This window comes from Symphalangus syndactylus, chromosome 12 (genome assembly GCF_028878055.3).
Source record: "Symphalangus syndactylus isolate Jambi chromosome 12, NHGRI_mSymSyn1-v2.1_pri, whole genome shotgun sequence".
NCBI classification, from domain to species: Eukaryota; Metazoa; Chordata; class Mammalia; order Primates; family Hylobatidae; genus Symphalangus; species Symphalangus syndactylus.
This window is the reverse complement of record NC_072441.2, coordinates 145,921,575-145,942,073: the sequence shown is the minus strand read 5'-3', so window position 1 is coordinate 145,942,073 and position 20,499 is coordinate 145,921,575. Positions and strand designations below refer to the sequence as shown.

Here is a 20,499-nt window from a genome sequence, read left to right as displayed (position 1 = left end):
TGACCTCGTGATCCGCCCGCCTCAGCCTCCAAAGTGCTAGGATTACAGGCGTGAGCCACCGCGCAGAAAAAAAGCTTTTAAAAAGAGAAACACTCAGCTGATGGAAGAAACCACCGCTCTAACCATGGCAATGCTTGGATGACCGTTTCCTTCCTCTCTAGCAGTTAAGAACAACAAGCAATAACAACCATACGAAGAATCTAGCAAACTCAGACTTTACTTCTCCTTTTGGTGGCCCTGGAAACAGCTCAGAATAAAGTGGATCTGGACCTCTACAGAAGAGAGGGAGCTCCGGATTCCAGGTAACTCACGCCGGCCACTCAGTGGCTCCTCCAGAGTCCATTTGAACACAATGAGTTCGTGCTGATACCAAGCACCAAGTGCCAAGAATGAGTTCTGGGTGTCTGCGGATCCTGCTGGAATTCCGCCGAGTATGCTATCTGTTGACCCAAAAAGTGAAAGAATAGGCACTATAAACTTAAATCAAAGTTAACTTTATTCTGAGACAAGTTTCAGGACTATAGCCCGGGAACACAGACTCAGTACAAACCCAGAATGCGTCCTGTGGTGGGTTCCGTGAGGCACAGTATATATATGTTTTCTACATAGAAAATGGGAGAAGCACGGCCAGGCGCGGTGGCTCACGCCTGCAATCCCAGCACTTTGGGAGGCCGAGGCGGGCGGATCATGAGGTCAGGAGATCGAGACCATCCTGGCTAACATGGTGAAACCCCGTCTCTGCTAAAAATACACACACACAAAAAAAATTAGCCGGGCATGGTGGCGGACACCTGTAGTCCCAGCTACTCGGGAGGCTGAGGCAGGAGAATGGCGTGAACCCGGGAGGTGGAGGTTGCAGTGAGCCAAGATCATGTCACTGCACTCCAGCCTGGGCGACAGAGCGAGACTCCATCTCAAAAAAAAAAAAAAAAAAAGAAAAGAAAAAAAAAACAGAAAACAGGAGAAGGGGCAGTGGAGCAAAGGTGGTGTTCTTACAATTTTGATTGGTGTTTGGTGACATTATACATAAGATAAAGCAAAGGTGCAGTTAATGTATATAGGGTAAAAAGTTAATGATTACATAGGTGTCTTAAGGTCTGGGGAGGGATATTTGATTCTATCCTGCTTTTGTGCTTCATGTGATAGTCACAGTTACACTCAGTAATGCCAGTGAAATATTTTGACAAATGCCAGCCGTGCAGGTGAGACTTCAGCTTTAGTTCATAGGCTTACTTTCTATTACTTAATGTCCAGGCTGCAACCATCTTGGGCGGCTTTTTAAACTTTTTCCTTCAGATTTTTCTTTTTCTGACAAATTTTGCATGATCTTATATGTGGAATCTAAACAAAGTTGAACTCATGGAAGCAAGAGTAGAATGGTGGGGAGTAGGGGAAACGGGGAGATATTGGTCAAAGGGCACAAGCTTTCAGCTGCGCAGAATAAGCCATAAAGAGCTAATGTACATCACAGCAACTACGGTTAATAATATCATATTGTACACTTGAAATTTGTTAAGAGAGTAGAGCTGAAATGTTCTTTTTTTTTTTTTTTTTTTTTCTTGTTGCCCAGGCTAGAGTGCAATGGCATGATCTTGGCTCACTGCAACCTCCGCCTCCCGGGTTCAAGGGATTCTCCTGCCCCAGCCTCCCAAGTAGCTGGGATTACAGGCATGCACCACCATGCCTAGCTAATTTTGTATTTTTAGTAGAGACAGGGTTTCTCCATGTTGGTCAGGTTGGTCTCAAACTTCCGACCTCAGGTGATCCACCTGCCTCAGCCTCCCAAAGTGCTGGGATTACAGGCATGAGCCACCACACCCGGTATCTCCTCATTTCTTTAGGTGTTTAAGAAATCATATCAGCCAGGCGTGGTGGCTCACGCCTGTAATCCCAGCACTTTGGGAGGCCGAGTCGGGTAGATCACAAGGTCAGGAGATAGAGACCATCCTGGACAACATGGTGAAACTCCATCTCTACCAAAAATATAAAAATTAGTTGGATGTGATGGTGTGTGCCTGTAATCCCAGCTACTCAGGAGGCTGAGGCAGGAGAATCGCTTGAACCAGGGAGTCAGAGGTTGCAGCGAGCTGAGATTGAGCCATTGTACTCCTGCCTGGGGGCAGAGTGAGACACCATCCCCAATAAATAAATAAATAAGAAACTGTATCTAAGAAACCCCTGCCTAACCCAAAGTCATAATGACGTACTCTTATGGTGTCTTCTAAGAGTTTTATACTTTCAGCTCTTACATTTAGGTCTTGGTTCCTTTTGAGTTACCTTTTGCATATGGTGTGAGGTAGGAGTCCAGATTCATTCTTTCACATGTGGAAACCCAGTTGTCCCAGCAATAAATAGTTATTCCTGAAGTATTTATTCAACATTCACTCAGATGGTGGTATGTAGAGGGAGAGTAGATGACTGGGCCTGTGCTAACAGCACTGGACCTGTCTTTTCTGTCCTCAGCAAGGTTTCTCTGCCCAGACATGCAGGATTTCTTCAGCAAAGCAAAAGCCCTGCAGATTACCGGATCCATCCTCTCCTAAAGCCAGGGGGACCATGAGAAATTAGTACCTGAGCATCACCTCTCTCCAAGTGACTTATGAAAGCGTTATTTCCAATCACATACTGAGTTTTGATAAAACAGTTTTATTCTTTGGTTTTCTTCTTCTCCTTTTATTTCCTGTGTGTTTTGAGGCCTCAGCAGTTGAGCTGGTTCACCTTGGAACCTGACTCTGACAAACAAAAGGAAGCAGAGTTTGAGCATCTTTCCAGGTGGTACAAGAGTGTTCCTATAAAGTGAGCCTCCGAAGCTTTGGAGGGGAAGTGTATTAGTCTGTTTTGCATTGCTACAAAGGAATACCTGAGACTGGGTGATTTATAAAGAGGTTTATTTGGCTTATGGTTCTGCAAGCTGTACAAGAAGCATGGTGCCAACATCTGCTTCTGGTGAGGACTCAGGAAGCTTCCACTCATGGCTGAAGGCAAAGGGGAAGCTGGCATCACATGGCAAGAGAGGGAGCAAGACAGAGGAGGGGACACCAGGCTCCTCTAAACAACCAGATCTCGTATGGACTCACAGAGTGAGAACTCACTCATTACTTCAAGGACAGCACCACGACATTTATGAGGGGTGCACCCGCATGACACAAACACCTCCCACTAGGCCTCACCTCCAACGTTGGAGGTCACATTTCAACATGAGATTTGGAGGTGGCAAAACATCCAAACCATATCAGGGAGGGAGGGGCAGGGTGGTGGATACAGATGCACAGACTAGGAAATGGGCCAGAAGCAGCTTTCCGGGTTGTGCAGGTGCTAGGAAACAGAGGCTGGTAAGACACAGAAAGCCTTTCGGTCTCCAAGCATCCAGCTTGGTCTAGATCAGATCCGCGATTAAGGTCATCTTATCAGAAGGGTTCTTTGGGTTCTGGAAGCCATACTCTGCCCCTCCACTTTCACATCTGGAATATCAGGACAACATTTGACATGTAGCATACGTCAGTTTTGGAGCCTAGGAAATTCCCACCTACCTTCTTCCATCCACTACACTCCTTTCTGTTCCTCCTGATGCTAGGCTTTTTCCCGCCTCCGAGGCTTCACACTGCTAGCCGTTACCTATGCCTGGAATGCTCTCCCCTGGTGTCTAACCTGCCTGATGCCTCCTCATCCTTCAGAGCTGAGTTAAATGTCCCCACCTCAGAGAAGCCTTTGCTGACTGCCTTTGCTCCTCCTGGGTCTGGTTGCCCCTAGACCCACTCTCTGCCCCCAACACTTAGTTCTATCCTGCAGGAGCACTGGCTTCCAGCAGAGAGCAGCTGCTGGGGACCACTGACAGGAGACTGGAAAGACAAGGAAAAAGCCAGGGTTTGTCTCCCTCTCCTCTCTGTCCCACGTGGCTTCTTAGGTAGTGGCTATGTCTTCGTGGTTCCAGCTTCTGCAGAGTGGCATCCGAACTTGGCTTGGGAAATACCACTTTTCCTTTTGCCCCTCCAGCCCAGGCATGATTGCAGCAATTCAGTCACTTGTCTGGGTTCCACTCCTAATTCTAGTTCTTTTGCTATTTTCAAAACATCTGCAGTGACTTCCCCTACTGAAGTCTTTAACACTTCAAAGGCATCCTTGAGGGTTAAAATCAACTTCTTTTAAACTCCTGTTAATCTTGATATTTTGACCTCTTCCCAGGAATCACAAATGTTCTTAATGGCACAAGAATGGTGACTCCTTTCTAGAATGTTTCCAATTGGCTTTGCCCAGATCCGTCGGAGGATCTCTCTGTAGCAGCTAGCCTTACAAATTGTATTTCTTAAATAATAAGACTTGAAAGTTGAAATGACTCCTTAATCCATGGGCTGCAGAAAGGATGTTGTGTTAGCAGGCATGAAAACAACTTAATCTCTTTGTACATCTCCATCAGGGCTCTTGAGTAACCAGGTGCATTGTCAATGAGCTGTAATATTTTTAAGGGAATCTTTTTTTTTCTGAGTAGTAGGTCTCAACAGTGGACATAAGATATTCAGTCAACCATGCTGTAAACAGATGTGCTGTCATCAGGCTTTGTTGTTGCATTTATACAGCACAGGCAGAGTGGATTTAGCATAATTCTTAAGGGCCTAGGATTTTTGGAACAATAAAATACCATTGGCTTCCACTTAAAGTCACCAACTACATTAGCCCCTAACAAGAGGGCCATTTAGTTCTTTGAAGCTTTGAAGCCAGGCGTTGACTTCTCTCTAATGGTGAAAGTTCTAGATAGCAACCTCTTCTAATAGAAGGCTGTTTTGCCTACACGGAAAATCTATTGTTTAGTGTAGCAACCTTCATCAATGATCTTAGCTAGATCTTCTGGATGACGTGCTGCAACTTTTATACCAGCATTTACTGCTTCACTTGCACTTTTAAGTTATGCAGACGCCTTCTTTCATTAAACCTCATGAACCAACCCCTGCTAGCTTCCAACTTTTCTTCTGAAGTTTCCTCACCTCTCTCAGCCTTCATAGAATTGACGAGAGTTAGGGCGTTGCTCTGGATTAAGCTTTGGCTTAAGGGAATGCTGTGGTTAATTTGATCTTCTATCCAGACCACTCAAACTTTCTCCATATCAGCAATAAGCCTGTTTTGCCTTCTTACCACTTACATGTTCACTGGAGCGGCACTTTCAATTTCCCTCAAGGACTTTTCCTTTGCATTCTCAACTTGGCTAACTGGTGCGAGGGAGCTAGCTTTCGGCCTGCCTCGGCTTTCGATAGGTCTTCCTTGCTAAGCTTAATCAATTCTAGCTTTTGATTTAAAATGAGAGACATGCAATTCCTCCTTTCATTTGAACACATCGAGGCCATTGTAGGGTTATTTATTGACCTAATTTCAATATCGCTGTATCTTTGGGAACAGGGAGGCCTCAGGATGAGAGTGATGGGGGAATAGCTGGTCAGTGGAGCAGTCAGAACACACGCAGTATTTATTAAGTTTGCCATCTTGTATGGGTGTGGTTTATGGCACCCCCAAACTTTTACAGTAGTAACATCCAAGATCTCTGATTATAGATCACCAACGCAGACATAATAACAATGGAAAAAAAGTTGTTGTTTTTTTTTCTGAAATGGAGTCTCTCTCTGTCGCCCAGGCTGGAGTGCAGTGGTGTGATCTTGGCTGACTGCAACCTCTGCCTCCTGGGTTCAAGAGATTCTTGTGCCTCAGCCTCCCGAGTAGCTGGGATTACAGGCACCCACCACCACACTCGGCTAATTTTTGTATTTTTAGTAGAGAAATGGTCTCGAACTCCTGACCTCAAGTCATCCGCCTGCCTCGGCCTCCCAAAGTGTTGGGATTACAGGTGTGAGCCACCGCGCCTGGCCAATAATAAAAATGTTTGAAGTATTGTGATCTCACTGCTGTTTCCCCACTTGTGCCCAGGCAGGGGGTTCTGCAGGAGTTCTGCTCTGTGCCACCCCTCTTGCCTTGCACCCTCTATGGCCCCATGTGCAACACCTTTGACAGGCTCTTCTTGAAGGAAGTACAGCCGCCCAAGCTGAACATAGGCGGTTGTCTGGTCTTCCCCTCCATGGGCGCCTACACGTCCTCATTTCATTCAGTTAGTGGCCCCTGCGTTGTTCTAGAAAAGGGTTTGGATGAACTATAGATGCCTGCCCTAGTGGGGAGAGCTCTGGCTTTTGGAATAAATCCAGGCTCTGCCACATACTAGCAGTGTGGTCAGAGCCTCAGTTTCCCCCCCATGAAGTAAGGATGATATGAGTATCCCTCTTGCAGGGTTGTTGAGAGGATTAATACAGATAATGCAAATCCTTGCTGAACGTCAGTCCATGTCCAGGGCCCTGCCTCTGGCTGGCCCTGATCCTGGCCTGACCCTCAGAGGCCGCCCCTGCCCCACGGTCTGGCTGTCCTCAGAGAGCACACACAGCATCTGACCATAGCCAATGGGCCAGGCACAGGGTGTGCCTCAGAACTCACCTTGGCCTTGAGAAGCCCCCAGGTTGAAAGGTGTGATGAATGAGGTGTGGATCCAGCCAACTCTAAAATAGAGCAGATGCTACGGCATGTCTCCCAGGCACTTTAAAACTTCAAAACCACTATTTGGGGAGTTCTGAGCTCAGAAAGAGAATGTGCCCTACAAGGATGGACATTGTCAGAGATGGGGGTAGGTGCACATTAGGATGACCAGCCACATCCCTGCAGTGCGGGGAGGGCAGTGGGACCTAGAGGCCAAGACCACCTCCATCCTGTCCCCTTTATAAACTTCACCTGCTGAGGGAGTTATCTGAATGACAGCCTCTGCAAACAATCCTCCCCATCTGCCAGAATCAGCCCCACCAATCTTGCTGCTACCTCCTCAGCTCAGTCAAGGCCAGAAGGAATCATCCAGCACCCTTGGGCTGAAGAGATTTCTCCCTCAGACATCTTAGGAGCAGGGGTGAACTGCAGATGCCACCCATAGAAGCCAGAGGGGCCTTCAAGTCAATGTGTTACTCATCTGTATCCTCCCAAAGCCTGCAAATTAGAAGTAAAAACATCCACCCTTACCCCTCAGAAGTGTTTGGAAGTACAGATATGGGTGGACCTTAGGGAAAACATAACATTTTATTCAGATGCAAGAGATTCTGGTGTTTTGTTTGCCCTATGGGTACTGTCTTATGAGATTGTGGGTATCCATCCATCCATCTATCCATGCATGCATCCACCCATCCATCCATGCATCCATTAATCCATCCATCCGTGCATCCATTTATCCATCCATCCATTCATCTGTGCATGCATGCATGCATCCATCCATTCATGCATCCATCAATCCATGTATCCATCCATCCACCCATGCATCCATCCACCCATCCATCCATCCATGCATCCATTTATCCATCCATGCATCCATCCATTAATCTATGCATGCATGCATGCATCCATCCATCCATGCATCCATCAATCCATCCATCCATACATCAGTCCATGCATCCATCCATCCACCCATGCATCCATCCACCCATCCATCCATCCATGCATCCATTTATCCATCCATGCATCCATCCATCCACCCATGCATCCATCCATCCACCCATGCATCCATCCACCCATCCATCCATCCATGCATGCATCCATCCATCCATGCATCCATCCATCCATCCATCCATCCATCCATCCATTTACTCATCCATACATACATCCATTCATCCGTCCGTGGATCCATGCATCATCAATTCATCTTTGCATGCATGCATGCATGCATGCATGCATCCATCCATTCATCCATTCATCCATCCATCCATGCATCCACCCATCTATCCATCCATGCATCCATTTATCCATCCATGAATCCATTTATCCATCCAAGCATCCATCCATCCATGCATACATACATCCATGCATCCATCAGTCCATCCATGCATGCATCCATCCATCCATCTATCCATCCATCCATGCATCCATTCATTCATCCATGTATCCATGCATCCATCCATCCATCTATGCATGCATGCATGCATCCATCCATCCATCCATCCATGTATCCATGCATCCACCCATCCATCCATTCATCTATGCATGCATGCATGCATGCATCCATCCATCCTTCCACCCATGCATGCATCCACCCATCCATCCATCCATCTATGCATGCATGCATGCATCCATCCATGTATCCATGCATCCACCCATCCATCCATTCATCTATGCATGCATGCATACATGCCTCCATCCATCCTTCCACCCATGCATGCATGCATCCATCCATCCATCCATGTATCCATGCATCCACCCATCCATCCATTCATCTATGCATGCATGCATGCATGCATGCATGCATCCATCCATCCTTCCACCCATGCATGCATCTATTCATCCATCCATCCATCTACTCAATAAAAGTGTGAGGTCCTAGTCTTCCTGGCACTGTTGCAGACACAGGTAACACATGGTGAACAAGATGGGTGAGAACCCACACGTGTGCAACTTACCTTCCAGTTGGGAGAAGACGGCATAAAAAACATATAAAGAAATGACGAAATGGAAGCATTGGTGCTGTGAAGAGAAATTAAACAGGATGAGGGGATAGTGAATGGTAGAGGGTGGGGCTACTTTAGGTGGAGGGGTCAGGGAAGCTTCTCTGAAGAGAAGAGACTTAAAGGGAAGTGGGAGGGGCTGTGCGGTTGGCTGGGTCGCAGCTATAGGCATTGAAACAGCAAGTTCCATGGCTGGAATGGAGACTGTACCAAAAAAGAGGGGGCGGGTCAAGGAGTCCTGAGTGGGTGAGCAGAGTGAGTCAGAGGGAAGTGTAAGGAGATGAGGCAGGAGAAGGGTCCCCACTATTCCCGTCAAGCCTTGTTGTGTCGGGACTTGAACTTTATTCTAAGCAGGTGAATGCGGTGCATGCAACAGAGACAGAGAGAATGTGGCAGGACCAGGGAGGAGGCTATGCCACATATGTCACTCCTGGCAAAAATAAGGGGGCATGGAGTAGGCTGTTTGTGGTGCAGATGGTGAGAGCAGTCAGGTTCAGCACAGATTTTAAAGGTTGGACCCAGAGAATTTGCTGCAGAATCAGATATGGGGTGTCAAGGGCAACTTCAGGATTTGGGGCCAGAACTGCCATTACACAGACAGGGACACTGGGGGAGAAGCAGTTTAGGTGGGATTAAAATCAAGAGTTCAAGTTAAGTTTGAGTAGCCTATCAGACCTCCAACTGGGGCCAGATGGAAGAATCTGGTTTCCAGGGAGAGGTCAGGATGAGAGATACACACGTGGGAATGATTGGCATTGGGTGGACTTTATATTCCCTGGGCCAATGAGACAGCTGGGAAGTGACCACGGATAGAGAAGAGACAAAGTCACAGAAACTAAGAGAAGAAATGTTGTAAGGAGGGAACACGCTCAACTGTCAGATGCTGCCGAGAGGTGGGCTGAGGGCTGAGAATGGAATTGGGAAGAACCGAGGTCACTGGTGATCTTAACCTGAGGGTTTCAGTGGCAAGGGCAGGTGGACTGCAGTGGGGCCCAGTGGGAATGGGTGGAGCATGGGCCCCTCTCCCAGACAGTTGTGCTGTAAAAGAGGGCAGACACACGGGAGTGCAGCTAGAGGGAGGGAACGTAGGGTCAAGGGAGAGTTTATTCTGAATGAGAGAATTGTTTTTAGGCTGATGGGTATGACCCATAGAGGGAAAAGTAATTAAGACGCAGAAGAGAGGCCGGGTGTGGTGGCTCATGCCTGTAATCTCAGCACTTTGGGAGGCCGAGGTGGGTGGATCATTTGAGGACAGGAATTCAAGACCAGCCTGGCCAACATGGTGAAACCCCGCCTCTACTAAAAAATTAAAAAAAAAATTAGCCGGATTTGGTGGCGGGCACTGGTAGTCCCAGCTACTCGGGAGGCTGAGGTGACAGAATCGCTTGAACCCGGGAGGTGGAGGTTGCAGTGAGCTGAGATTGTGCCACTGCACTCCAGCCTGGGCAACAAATTGAGACTTCATCTCAAAAAAAAAAAAAAAAATGCCAAAGAGAAAGGTGAGAATTGCCAGGGCAAAACCCAGGGTGGTGAGAGGGCTTGGCACCCTGTGCATGAGGAAGGATGTGCCCTCAGTGGATGCCTCTATGGTACCTGGGTGGTGCTGGTTGGTGGAAGATTTGGCATCCTGAGAATGCGGCATTTTCGTCTGATTCTCTTTTCTCAGTGAGATAAGAACCAAGGTCACAGCCAATAGCCAGGGGGCAGGAGGGGGTCTTGGTGATGACTCGAGGAGAAGAGGGATGGGGGCGGGAGAGTTAATGGGCTGGTGAAGCCTGGTTGGGTTGCCGGAAGCACAGGGGCCCATACCAGGTTTGTGGGGTCACCTTGGAGTGAGGCCAGTCATCTGATGTACCTTGTCCTCAGCCACATGCAGCTGCGTGGGTGCAGGAGCAGAATGGGTGGAGGGCTTTGGGGAAGAGCCAATGGGGGTATGGGGCGTGGCTTGGAGTATGAGGTGGCCGTGGGCTCCCCGCAGGCCCAGGCTCCATCTACGGCCAGCTGCCTGCAGTCCTCGGATCCTCGCCCTGCCCCGGCATGCTGTCCTTCCATATCCGTCACCCACTGCGCGCTCATAATGCTCCCACTTTACAGAGGCCGTTTACCCTGGCCACCTAGCAGTTGGTGGCAGAGTTGGGATTTGAATCCAAATGGAGGTTCATTGTTCTGCATTCAGGATAGCAGGGGCACGCGTGCTGTGTTTAAGAAAGACTTGCATGCCTAGTGGTGGAAATAAACTTCGGTGGATTAAACTTTAGGTATTTCGCGCCCTGATTGGGCCAGGCTTTGTCCCAGTTCGACCACAGTGACTTACTGCCACCCACTGGCCATTCTCAGTGTTGCACCCACGTGGGATTTGCTCACGGTCTGGTCTAACCATGCCTGGTTCAAAGGCGAGGATGGGAGCTCTTATCTCTTTGACAAATCAGACAAACCAGGAAATAGAGGTCCAGAGAGGCGACTTTAAGCTTTCACCTGCACTTGCCTACCCCATCTATTCAGTTGTTTATTCATTCAATAAATATTTCTTGGAAACCTACTATGTGCTAGGTTCTGGGGCTCTGCAGGGAATGAGACAGCAGAGTCTCTGTATAGCTGACATGCCCTGTGGGGGAGCGGGAGGGAGGGACACACCATCAACAAGTACATCAGTGAGAGGACGAAAGATGGCGATGGGTGCCGGGAAGGAACAAGGAGACAGCGACTGGAGACGGTGGTCAGGAGTTGCCAGTGGAGGGAAGACCTGAGGGTGAGAGGGACAGGGAAAGACGCCCTAGGAAGAGGAAACAGCGTCACAAAGGCCCTGAGAGGCTGAAAGGTTTGGGCGGGTTCCAGGAACACAGGCGGCCAGGGAGGTGGAGCCCACACCTCAACACACAACTACCCGTGAAGAATGTGGAGCGATCCGTGTAGATCCGTGTAGAACGTTCTCTCAGAGGGCCAGGCCACTGGCCTGTCAGTCAGCCCACAGCCTCCTCCCAGTCCCCAGACAGCTGACCACTCCCTCCTTGAAATTCTCTCCTCTCTCAGCTTGTGCAACACCAACCTCCGGTGGCAGGAAAAACTATTATTATTCTCTTGTGAAAATTAAAACTTAACCATCAACATAGAGCTGTTACTGGTTTGAAGGAAGCCACTGACGCTGTGTGAAAGGCTAGAGCAGAAAACAGTGGCATGCAGTGTCAAAGGTCAAAGTCAACACTTCTCGGACCTGGGACAGGGAAGGTGGGTCAGGACAGAGTCAGTCTTGCTTGCAGCTGTCCCCATGTTATGAGCCTGTTGATGGCCCTGTCTGCTGCTAGTGGTGAGTCATTCTTGCAAATAAAGTGACTATTTATAAGTTTATAGATATGAGTATGCTTTGTTCAAACCCTACGAGTAGTGTTCAAGAAATAAGGTGTGGAAGTAAAATAAGTCTATGATTCAGTAAGTCCATTAGCAATTCCCATGGTACTCAAATGCTTCCAATTAGCTGGTATTTTCCAGTGTGTGAATATTTGCTATAGGCTATGGTTCTTTGTAATGCAAAATATTTTCATCCTTAAAAAGGAGAAAGTTAAGCCTGGACAACATAGTGAGACCCCATTTGTACAAAAAATAAGAAAAAATTAGCGCAGCATAGTCGCGCATGCCTGTAATCCCAGCTACTCAGGAGGCTGAGGCAGGAACATCGTGATCCTGAGAGTTCAGAGGTTGGGGGGAGCCATGATTGCTCTACTGCACTCCAGCCTGGGTAACAGCATGACCCTGTCTCAAAAAAAAAAAAAAAAAAAAAAAGAGAAAGAGAGACAGAAAGTTATATGAAGCAACATGTACCCTCATACCCAACCTGAAGATGTGATTAGACACAATCTTATGAATTCAACTAACATCAATGCAAAATGAAATAAAATTTCCTATGTTTGAATTATTTGTCATAAGAACAAAGATCAAGACTATTGGATAGGGCAGTTAATACTTTGAGTGTTTTAAATTTTCATTGTAAGAATAACACTTTTTTTCTGATAGATGTTCAAAAAAGAGTGACTTAAATAGTTACATTTGGCCAGGTGCAGTGGCTCATGTCTGTAATCCCAGCACTTTGGGAGGCCAGGGCGGGTGGATCACCTGAGGTCAGGAGTTCAAGACCAGCATAGCTAACATGGTGAAACCCCATCCCTACTAAAAATACAATAATTAGCCGGGTGTGGTGGCAGGTGCCTGCAATCCCAGCTACTTGGGAGGCTGAGGCAGGAGAATCGCTTGAACCCAGGAGGCAGAGGTTGCAGTGAGCCAAGATCGTGCCATTCCACTCCAGCCTGGGCGACGACAGCGAGACTCCGTCTCAAAAAAAAAAAAAGTAAACATTTGTGATACTATTGTTCCATTTTTAAAATAACTTTTATTTGGTGTTTACTTTGAGTTAATGTCTCCTTCTTTTAATGTTTTCTATTATTAAATGTCTGCATCATTTTTACATGTTCTTGAAATACATCACTGAGTCATGGTATATTAAAACAAAATAATAAAATAAATTAAAACCATGCACTTTACTGCATAATAAAAACCGTGCACTAAACAGAAAACCTCTGACATTTTTAGTGTATCCCTGTCACAGAAAAATGTTCACTATTTGTTTTTATGGTCAGTCATTATCTTCTCAAAACACGTAAGCTGTTAGGAAAAATACAGAATAGTGTGTAATTTTTAGGAATTCTTGGAATTCCCTGGAATTCTGATTTCTCATACTCAAATCCCAAAGATTGGTGTCTTTTAGGCTTTTCTTTTTTTTTTCTTTTTAGATAGGGTTTCACTCTGTTGTCTAGGCTGGAGTGCACTGGCTCAATCACAGGTCACAGCAGCCTCGACCTCCTAGGGTTCAGGTGATCCTCCCATCTCAGCCTCCCGAGTAGCTGGGGCTACAGGTACATGCCACCCCGCCTGGCTGATTTTTGTGTGTTTTGTAGAGATGGGATTTCACCAGGCTGATCTGAAACTCCTGGGCTCAAGCGGTCCTCCTGCCTCAGCCTCCCAAAGTGCTGGGATTACAGGCATGAGCTACCGCGCTTGGCTGTATTTTTTTTGGTATGGTTTTTGTTTACATATGGCTTTGCTTTGCCTGTTTTTTGTTTGTCTTGATGTGTCTTTAAATATTGTTTTATCTTTGATTCTCTTTCCATCTTTTTTACTCTTATAATTCATTCGTTAGTGAAACCAGGTAAAAAAGCCAGCCCAGATTTCTTAGGGAAATACCTAGGAGTAGAATTGCTAGTTCCTAAGGCAGATAAAGGTTTAACTTACTAAGAATCTGTTAAACAGTTTTCTGAGTGGTGTACTTACGTATACTTCCACCAGCAATGCAGAAAAGTTACAATTGCTCCAAGTCTTCACCAGTATTTAGAATTGTTAATCTTTTTTTAAGAAAAATTTTAGCCATTCTAGTGGCATGAAGTGCTATTTCATTGTGGTTTTAATTTGAATTTAATTTGACGTTTCCTAATAATTAATGATGTTGAACACCTTTTAATGTGCTTATTGGCTGTTTGCGTATCTTCTTTTGTGAAATGTTTTCCACATCTTATTTAAATTATTACTGTGTAACACACCACCACGACAATTAGTGACGTAAGACAAAACCATTTATTTGCTCCTTCTTCTACGATCTGACTTGGCCATATCTGGGCAGGTCTTTTGCTCCACATGATATTGACTGTGATCATGTGGAGGGTCCGTGTCTCCAGTGACTTAGCATCCAAGGTGGCCTAACACACACGTCTGGTGCCTCTGCTGGGATGGCTGAAGCAGCTGGAGGCTGGCCGGGTATCTCTCTCCTCGTGGTCCCCCATCAAGGTAGCCTGGTCACTTTACACGGTGGTGCAGGGTTCCAAAATAGAGCATTCAAAGAGGACAATACACAACGTGCAAGGGTTTATCTTCTTGCATCATGCTGGCTAATGCTCCACAGGCCAAGATAAATCACACGTCCGAGCCCAAAGGCAAGGTGGGAAGGGACCATACAGAAGCATGAGTACTGGGAGGCATAGCTCATTGCGGACCACCCACGTAAGCCTACCACAATCTTTTGTCCATTTTTTTTGAGAAAAAGTTTCCATCTTGTCGCCTAGGCAAGAGTGCAATGGTGCAATCTCAACTCACTGCAACCTCTGCCTCTGGGGTTCAAGCAATTCTCTTGTCTTGGCCTCCCGAGTAGCTGGGATTACAGAAGCCTGCCTCCACAGATGACTAATTTTTGTATTTTTTAGTAGAGACAGGGTTTCACCGCATTGGCCAGGATGGTCTTGAACTCCTGACCTCAGGTGATCCGCCCACCTCAGCCTCCCAAAGTGTTGGGATTACAGGCATGAGCTACCGCCCCCGGCCTTCCTTAGCTCTTTATACTCTGAATACAAGCCCTTTGTTAGACACAAGTGTTGTGGAAATATTTTTTCCAAATCCACGTCTTGCCTATTTGTTTTCTTAAACGTGTCTCTTGAGAGAAGAAATGTTCAATTTTGATGAAGTCCAACATGTGTATTTTCCTCTTTGACCGATAGTGCTTTTTGTGTTCTAAGGAACTTTTGCCAACCCCAAGGTTAAAAAGATATTCTGTCATAAAGATATTCTATCTATTTTCTCCCAGACTTCATGGTTCTAGTTTTCTTCATTTGGGTTTATCATCCATGGCAAATTAATTTTTACCTACGGAAAAGGACAGGGATGGAGATTCATTTTTTTCCATATGGATACCCAGTTGTTTCAGCACCATATATTAAAAGGCTTTTCTTCTTCCATTGAATTAACTTTGCATCTTCGTTTAAAAAAAAATTGACTCTATATTTACTATTGTAAATAGTATTTTTATTTCATTTTCCAATTGATTGTGACTAATATACCAAAAATGGATTTTCACCTATTAATTTTATAGCCTGTGACCTTGATAACTTCAGTTTTAATTTTAGTAGGATTTTGGAGAGGGGCGGTGAGGTGGAGAGGGTAGATCCCATAGGGTTCACCACGTACGCAATCATGTGGTATGGAACAATGACAGTTTTACTCTCTCCACACCCCTCCCACTCTTTATGCCTTTTCTTGCTTTTTTTTGCTTTATGGAACTGGCTGGAACTTTCTAGTACAATGTTGAATAGAAGTGGTAAGAACAAAATATTTGCCGTAGGGAATCTTAACAAAAACCTATTCAATGTTTCTCCATTAAGTATGATGTGAGCTGTAGATTCTTTTATAAATGCCTTTCATCAAGAGTTATCTTCTATTCCTAGATGACTAAGGTTGTGTGTGTGTGTGTGTGTGTGTGTGTGTCTGTGTTGTTTGGTTTTTGTTTTGAAATAAAGAATGGGTGTTAATTTTTGTAAAATTTTTTTCTGGATTTGCTTGAGGTTATTTTGTGATTTTTATAGTTCTCTTTTTTAACATAGTGAATCACAATAATTGATTTGTGAATGTTAAATCAATCTTATATTTCTGGGATAAACCTCACTTTGTCATTAGGTTTTATCTTTTTTATATGTTGCTAAATCAATTTGCTAATATTTTGTTAAGAATTTCTGTGACTATGTTAATTGGTCTGTAGTTTTTTGGTAATGTCTTTATCTGATTTCGGTATTAAGTTTATGCTCGCCTTACAAAATATGTTGGGAAGTCTTTCTTCTTTCATTTCCTGAAATAGTTTGTGTAAGACTGTTGTTATTCTTTCCTTAAATGTTAGCTAGTGTTTACCAGTAAAGCCATTTGAGTTGAACTGGAGTAATCTTTGTTAGAACTTTATTTTTTACTTCAAGTTCAGGATTTTTTGTTGTTGTTGATACAGGGCTATTTAGATTTCCTATTTCTTTCTGCATTAGTTTTACTAAATTGTTTATTTCAAGGAATTTGGTCATTTTATCTAGGTTGTTGAATCTGTTGACGTAAAGTAGTTCATAATATTTCTTCTCTTTCCTTTCTTTCTTTTTTTTTTTTTTAGACAGAGTCTCACTCTGTTGCCCAAGCTGGAGTGCAGTAGCATGATCTCAACTCACTGCAACCTCCACCTTCTGGGTTCAAGCGAGTCTCCTGCCTCAGCCTCCCAAGTAGCCGGGATTACAGGCATGCGCTACCATACCCGGCTAATTTTTGCATTTTTAGTAGCGACAGGGTTTCACCATGTTGGCCAGGCTGGTCTCAAACTCCTGGCCTCAAGTGATCCACCCACCTCAGCCTCCCAAAGTGATGGGATTACAGGCATGAGCCACCGTGCCCAGCCCATAATATTTATTATCCTTTTTATGTGCAGGATCTGAAGTGATGTTCTCTTGTACATCCCGATATTGGTGATATTTGTTTTTCTCTCTCTTCATTCTTGTTAGAGGTGTATTTATTTTATTAATCTTTTTAAAGAACCACCTTTAGACTTTTTATTATTCTCTACTGTTTGTTTTCTATTTTTATTACTTCCTTTTTACTGCCTACTCTGGGTTTAATTTGTTCTTTGTTTTAGCCTTTTCATTAATTTTTAAAATATTCTTTCCTAATATAATGTAAACCTAAACAATTCCTACAAGCTCTGTTTTAGCTGTATTCATACATTTTAATATATTTTGTCTTATTCAATTCAATACATTTTCTAATTTCTGTTCTGACTTCATTGACTTGTGGATTATTTAGCAGTATGTTCCTTAATTTCCAAGCATTTAGTGATTTTTTAGCATCTCTCTTTTATTGTTTTCTGGTTTAATTGTGATCAGTAACATAGTCTGTATGATTTCAATCCTTTGGAATTTGTTGAAACTTGCTTTATGGCCCAGCATAGGGTCAATTTTTGTAAATCATTCATATGAACTTGAAAATTATGTGTATTCTCCGTATATATTCTATATATGTCAATTGAGTTAAGTTGGCTAACCACTTTATTCAAATAACCCATTTCCTCACTGATTTTTTGTTTTGAGTTTCTTTAAAAAAGTGTGTTAAACCAGCCTGGCCAACATGGTGAAACTCTGTCTCTACTAAAAATACAACAATTAGCTGGGCGTGGTGGCGGGCACCTGTAATCCCAGCTACTCGGGAGGCTGAGGCAGGAGAATCATTTGAACCCAGGAAACGGAGGTTGCAGTATGCTGAGACTGCACCACTGCCACTGCACTCCAGCCTGGGCGACAGGGCAAGACTCCGTCTCAAAAAAAAAAAGTGTGTTAAAATCTCCAGCGGTGGCTGCACATTTGTCTATTTTTCCTTTCAGTCTCAATAATTCTTACTTTCTATATTTTTAAGCTGTGTTATTTGGTGCACAGAAGTTTAGAATTGTTATATTTTCCTGTTGGAAAGATCTGTTATCATTATTTAATGTCCATCTCACCTCTAGTTATACTGTTTGTCTTAAGCCTATTTTATCTGATATTAATATAGTAATACCAACTTATTAAAAATTAGTATTTGAATGGTATATACTTTTTCATCTTTTTGTTTCACCTTTCTGTGTTTTTACATTAAAATTGTGTTGCTTAAAAATAAAACGTAATTGGGGTTTTAAAAAAAATCCGTTCTAACAATATGTGTCTTTCTGTTTGTTTACATCATGTACATTTAATGTAATTACGGATATAGTTGGATTTAGAGCTACCATCTTGCTATTTGTTTTTCTGTCTCATTTGTTCTTTGTTCATTTATTCCTTCATTATTTTCTTCTTTTGGATAATCAAGTTGTTTCACTATTTCAGTTTTTCCTCTATTAGGTTCTATTCATACATTTTTACAAAAAGTTTTAACTCTAGATATTTAAATATGCATCTTTGACCTATTACAGATATATTGTCATATTAAATTAATGTTTCCCATGGTTTTAACAATGCAAGAACTGGCCGGGTGTGGTGCCTCACACCTGTAATCCCAGCAATTTGGACTTTGGGAGGCTGAGGCAGGCATATCACTTGAGGTCAGGAGTTTGAGACCAGCCTGGCCCACAGGGTGAAACCCCGTCTCTACTAAAAATATGAAAATTAGCCGGATGTGCTCACTTTAACCCAGGAGGAGGCAGTTGCAGTGAGCTGAGATTGTGCCACTGCACTCCAGCCTGGCTGACAATAAGACTGTGTCTCAAAAAAAAGAAAGAAAGAAAGAAAGGAGAAAGAAAACAATGCAAGAACTTTACAACTGTTCCACTCCATTTACCTGCCTTCCACCCTATGTGTTATTATTGTGTATTTTACTACCTGGTGTAAGCCCTACAAGGCATTCCTATTATTGTTTTGTTAGTTAATTATTTCCTTTTTGTCCATATATTTGTCCTTTTTGGTGCCCTGTATTACTTCCAGAAGATTTGTGCTTAAAAAAAAAAATTACTCCCCACTTTTCTGACAATTTTTTTTTTTTAAGCGACCAAGCTCTTGCTATGTTGCTTAGACTGGTCTTGAGTTCCTGGCCTCAAGCGATCCTCCAGCCTCAGCCCTACAAGTAGCTGGGATCACAGGCGTGCGCCACCACGCCAGGCTTTGTAAAGTTTGTGCTTTCATCTGAGATCATTTTACTTCAGCATGAAGATTTCCTTTAATATTTCTTGTAACATTATTAAGGTTTGTTAGCAATGCACTTTCTCAGCCTTTTCTTTGTATAAAAATGTCTTTGTTTTACCTTAATCCTTTTTTTTTTTTTTTTTTTTGAGACAGCGTCTTGCCCTGTTGCCCAGGCTGGAGTGCAGTGGCTGATCTCAGCTCACTGCAAGCTCCACCTCCAGGGTTCACGCCATTCTCCTGCCTCAGCCTCCCGAGTAGCTGGGACTGCAGGTGCATGCCACCACGCCTGGCTATTTTTTTTTTTTTTTTTTTTTTTTTGTATTTTTAGTACAGATGGGGTTTCACTGTGTTAGCCAGGATGGTCTCGATCTCCTGACCTCGTGATCCGCCCGCCTCGGCCTCCCAAAGTGCTGGGATTACAGGCGTGAGCCACTGTGCCTGGCCTGTTTTACCTTAATTCTTACGTTTGTTTTTTGTTTTTTTTTCAGTATAGAATTCTAGGTTAGCAGGGTTTTTGTTTTTTTCTTTTTTCTGAAATTAAAAAATTACCTTTTGGATTCTATAGTGTCTGTTGAAATGCAGGCATCACGTAGCTTATCTAGCTGCTTTTAAGGTTTTCTCTTTGTCTTAGTTTCCAGCTGTTAACAATGATATGTTTTTGTGCTTTTCTTTGTTTTTATCCTGTCTAGATTTACTAAGCTTCTTAAATTTAAGGGTTGATATATTTCAACAGTTTTGGGAAATTATCAGCCATATTACTTCAAATATTGCTTCTTCCTCAGTTTTTTCTTGCCTTCTGGAAGTACAGTTACACAAATGTTAGATCTTCTAACTGTGTCCCACATATCTTATGCTCTGTTCCTTCTTCTATTTTTTTTTTTTTCTGTGTTTCTGGCTTGGATATTTTTTGTTGACCTGTCTTCGTTTGCTAACCCTGTCCTTTGTCCTTCTGCTAAACACATTCAATAAATTCTTAATTTCAGATGTTGCATTTCTCAGTTCTAGAACATTTTATTTTTGAAAGATATCCCACTTCCTCTGCTGACAGTCTCTATTTTTATCTACTTTGCCAATCTTTTCATCTATTTTATTTAACATATTAATTGGTTATCTTACATTTTTTGTCTGCTAACTCCAGTATGTGGGTCACTGTGGTTCTGATACTACTATCTATTTTTTCTCTTAACAGTCACATTTTTCTGTAGGTCTAGAAACTTCCAACACATGATATGGTTAAAACTGTAAACTATCCCAATATGGTGAGTATGTAGTGACATCTTATTGTGGTCTTAATTTGCACTCTGATTACTAGTGATGTTGAGGATGTTTTCATATGTTTATTCATAATTTGGTTTTCCTTTTTGTTAAATGCCTGTTCAAGTATTTTGTTCAACATTTGATTTGGTTATCTTTTTTCTCATTGATTTTCAGGTGTATATAAGTTGATATGTCTTCCTGATGACTTGATCCATTTATTATTATTACTATTATTATAGTTTTTGGAAACAGGGTCT

The 20,499-nt window shown here is 43.6% G+C and overlaps 1 protein-coding gene across 1 annotated transcript in view; it reads left to right on the top strand.

Annotated features, from left to right (window-relative positions):
* Positions 1–278: 278 nt before the first annotated feature.
* TINAGL1 (tubulointerstitial nephritis antigen like 1) overlaps positions 279–20,499 on the top strand; it is a 48,239-nt gene continuing 28,018 nt past the window's right edge. Inside the window, exon 1 of the mRNA XM_055255495.2 lies at positions 279–302. The gene's annotated coding sequence lies outside the window, so the exon portion shown is untranslated. The remainder of the gene's footprint in view (positions 303–20,499) is intronic.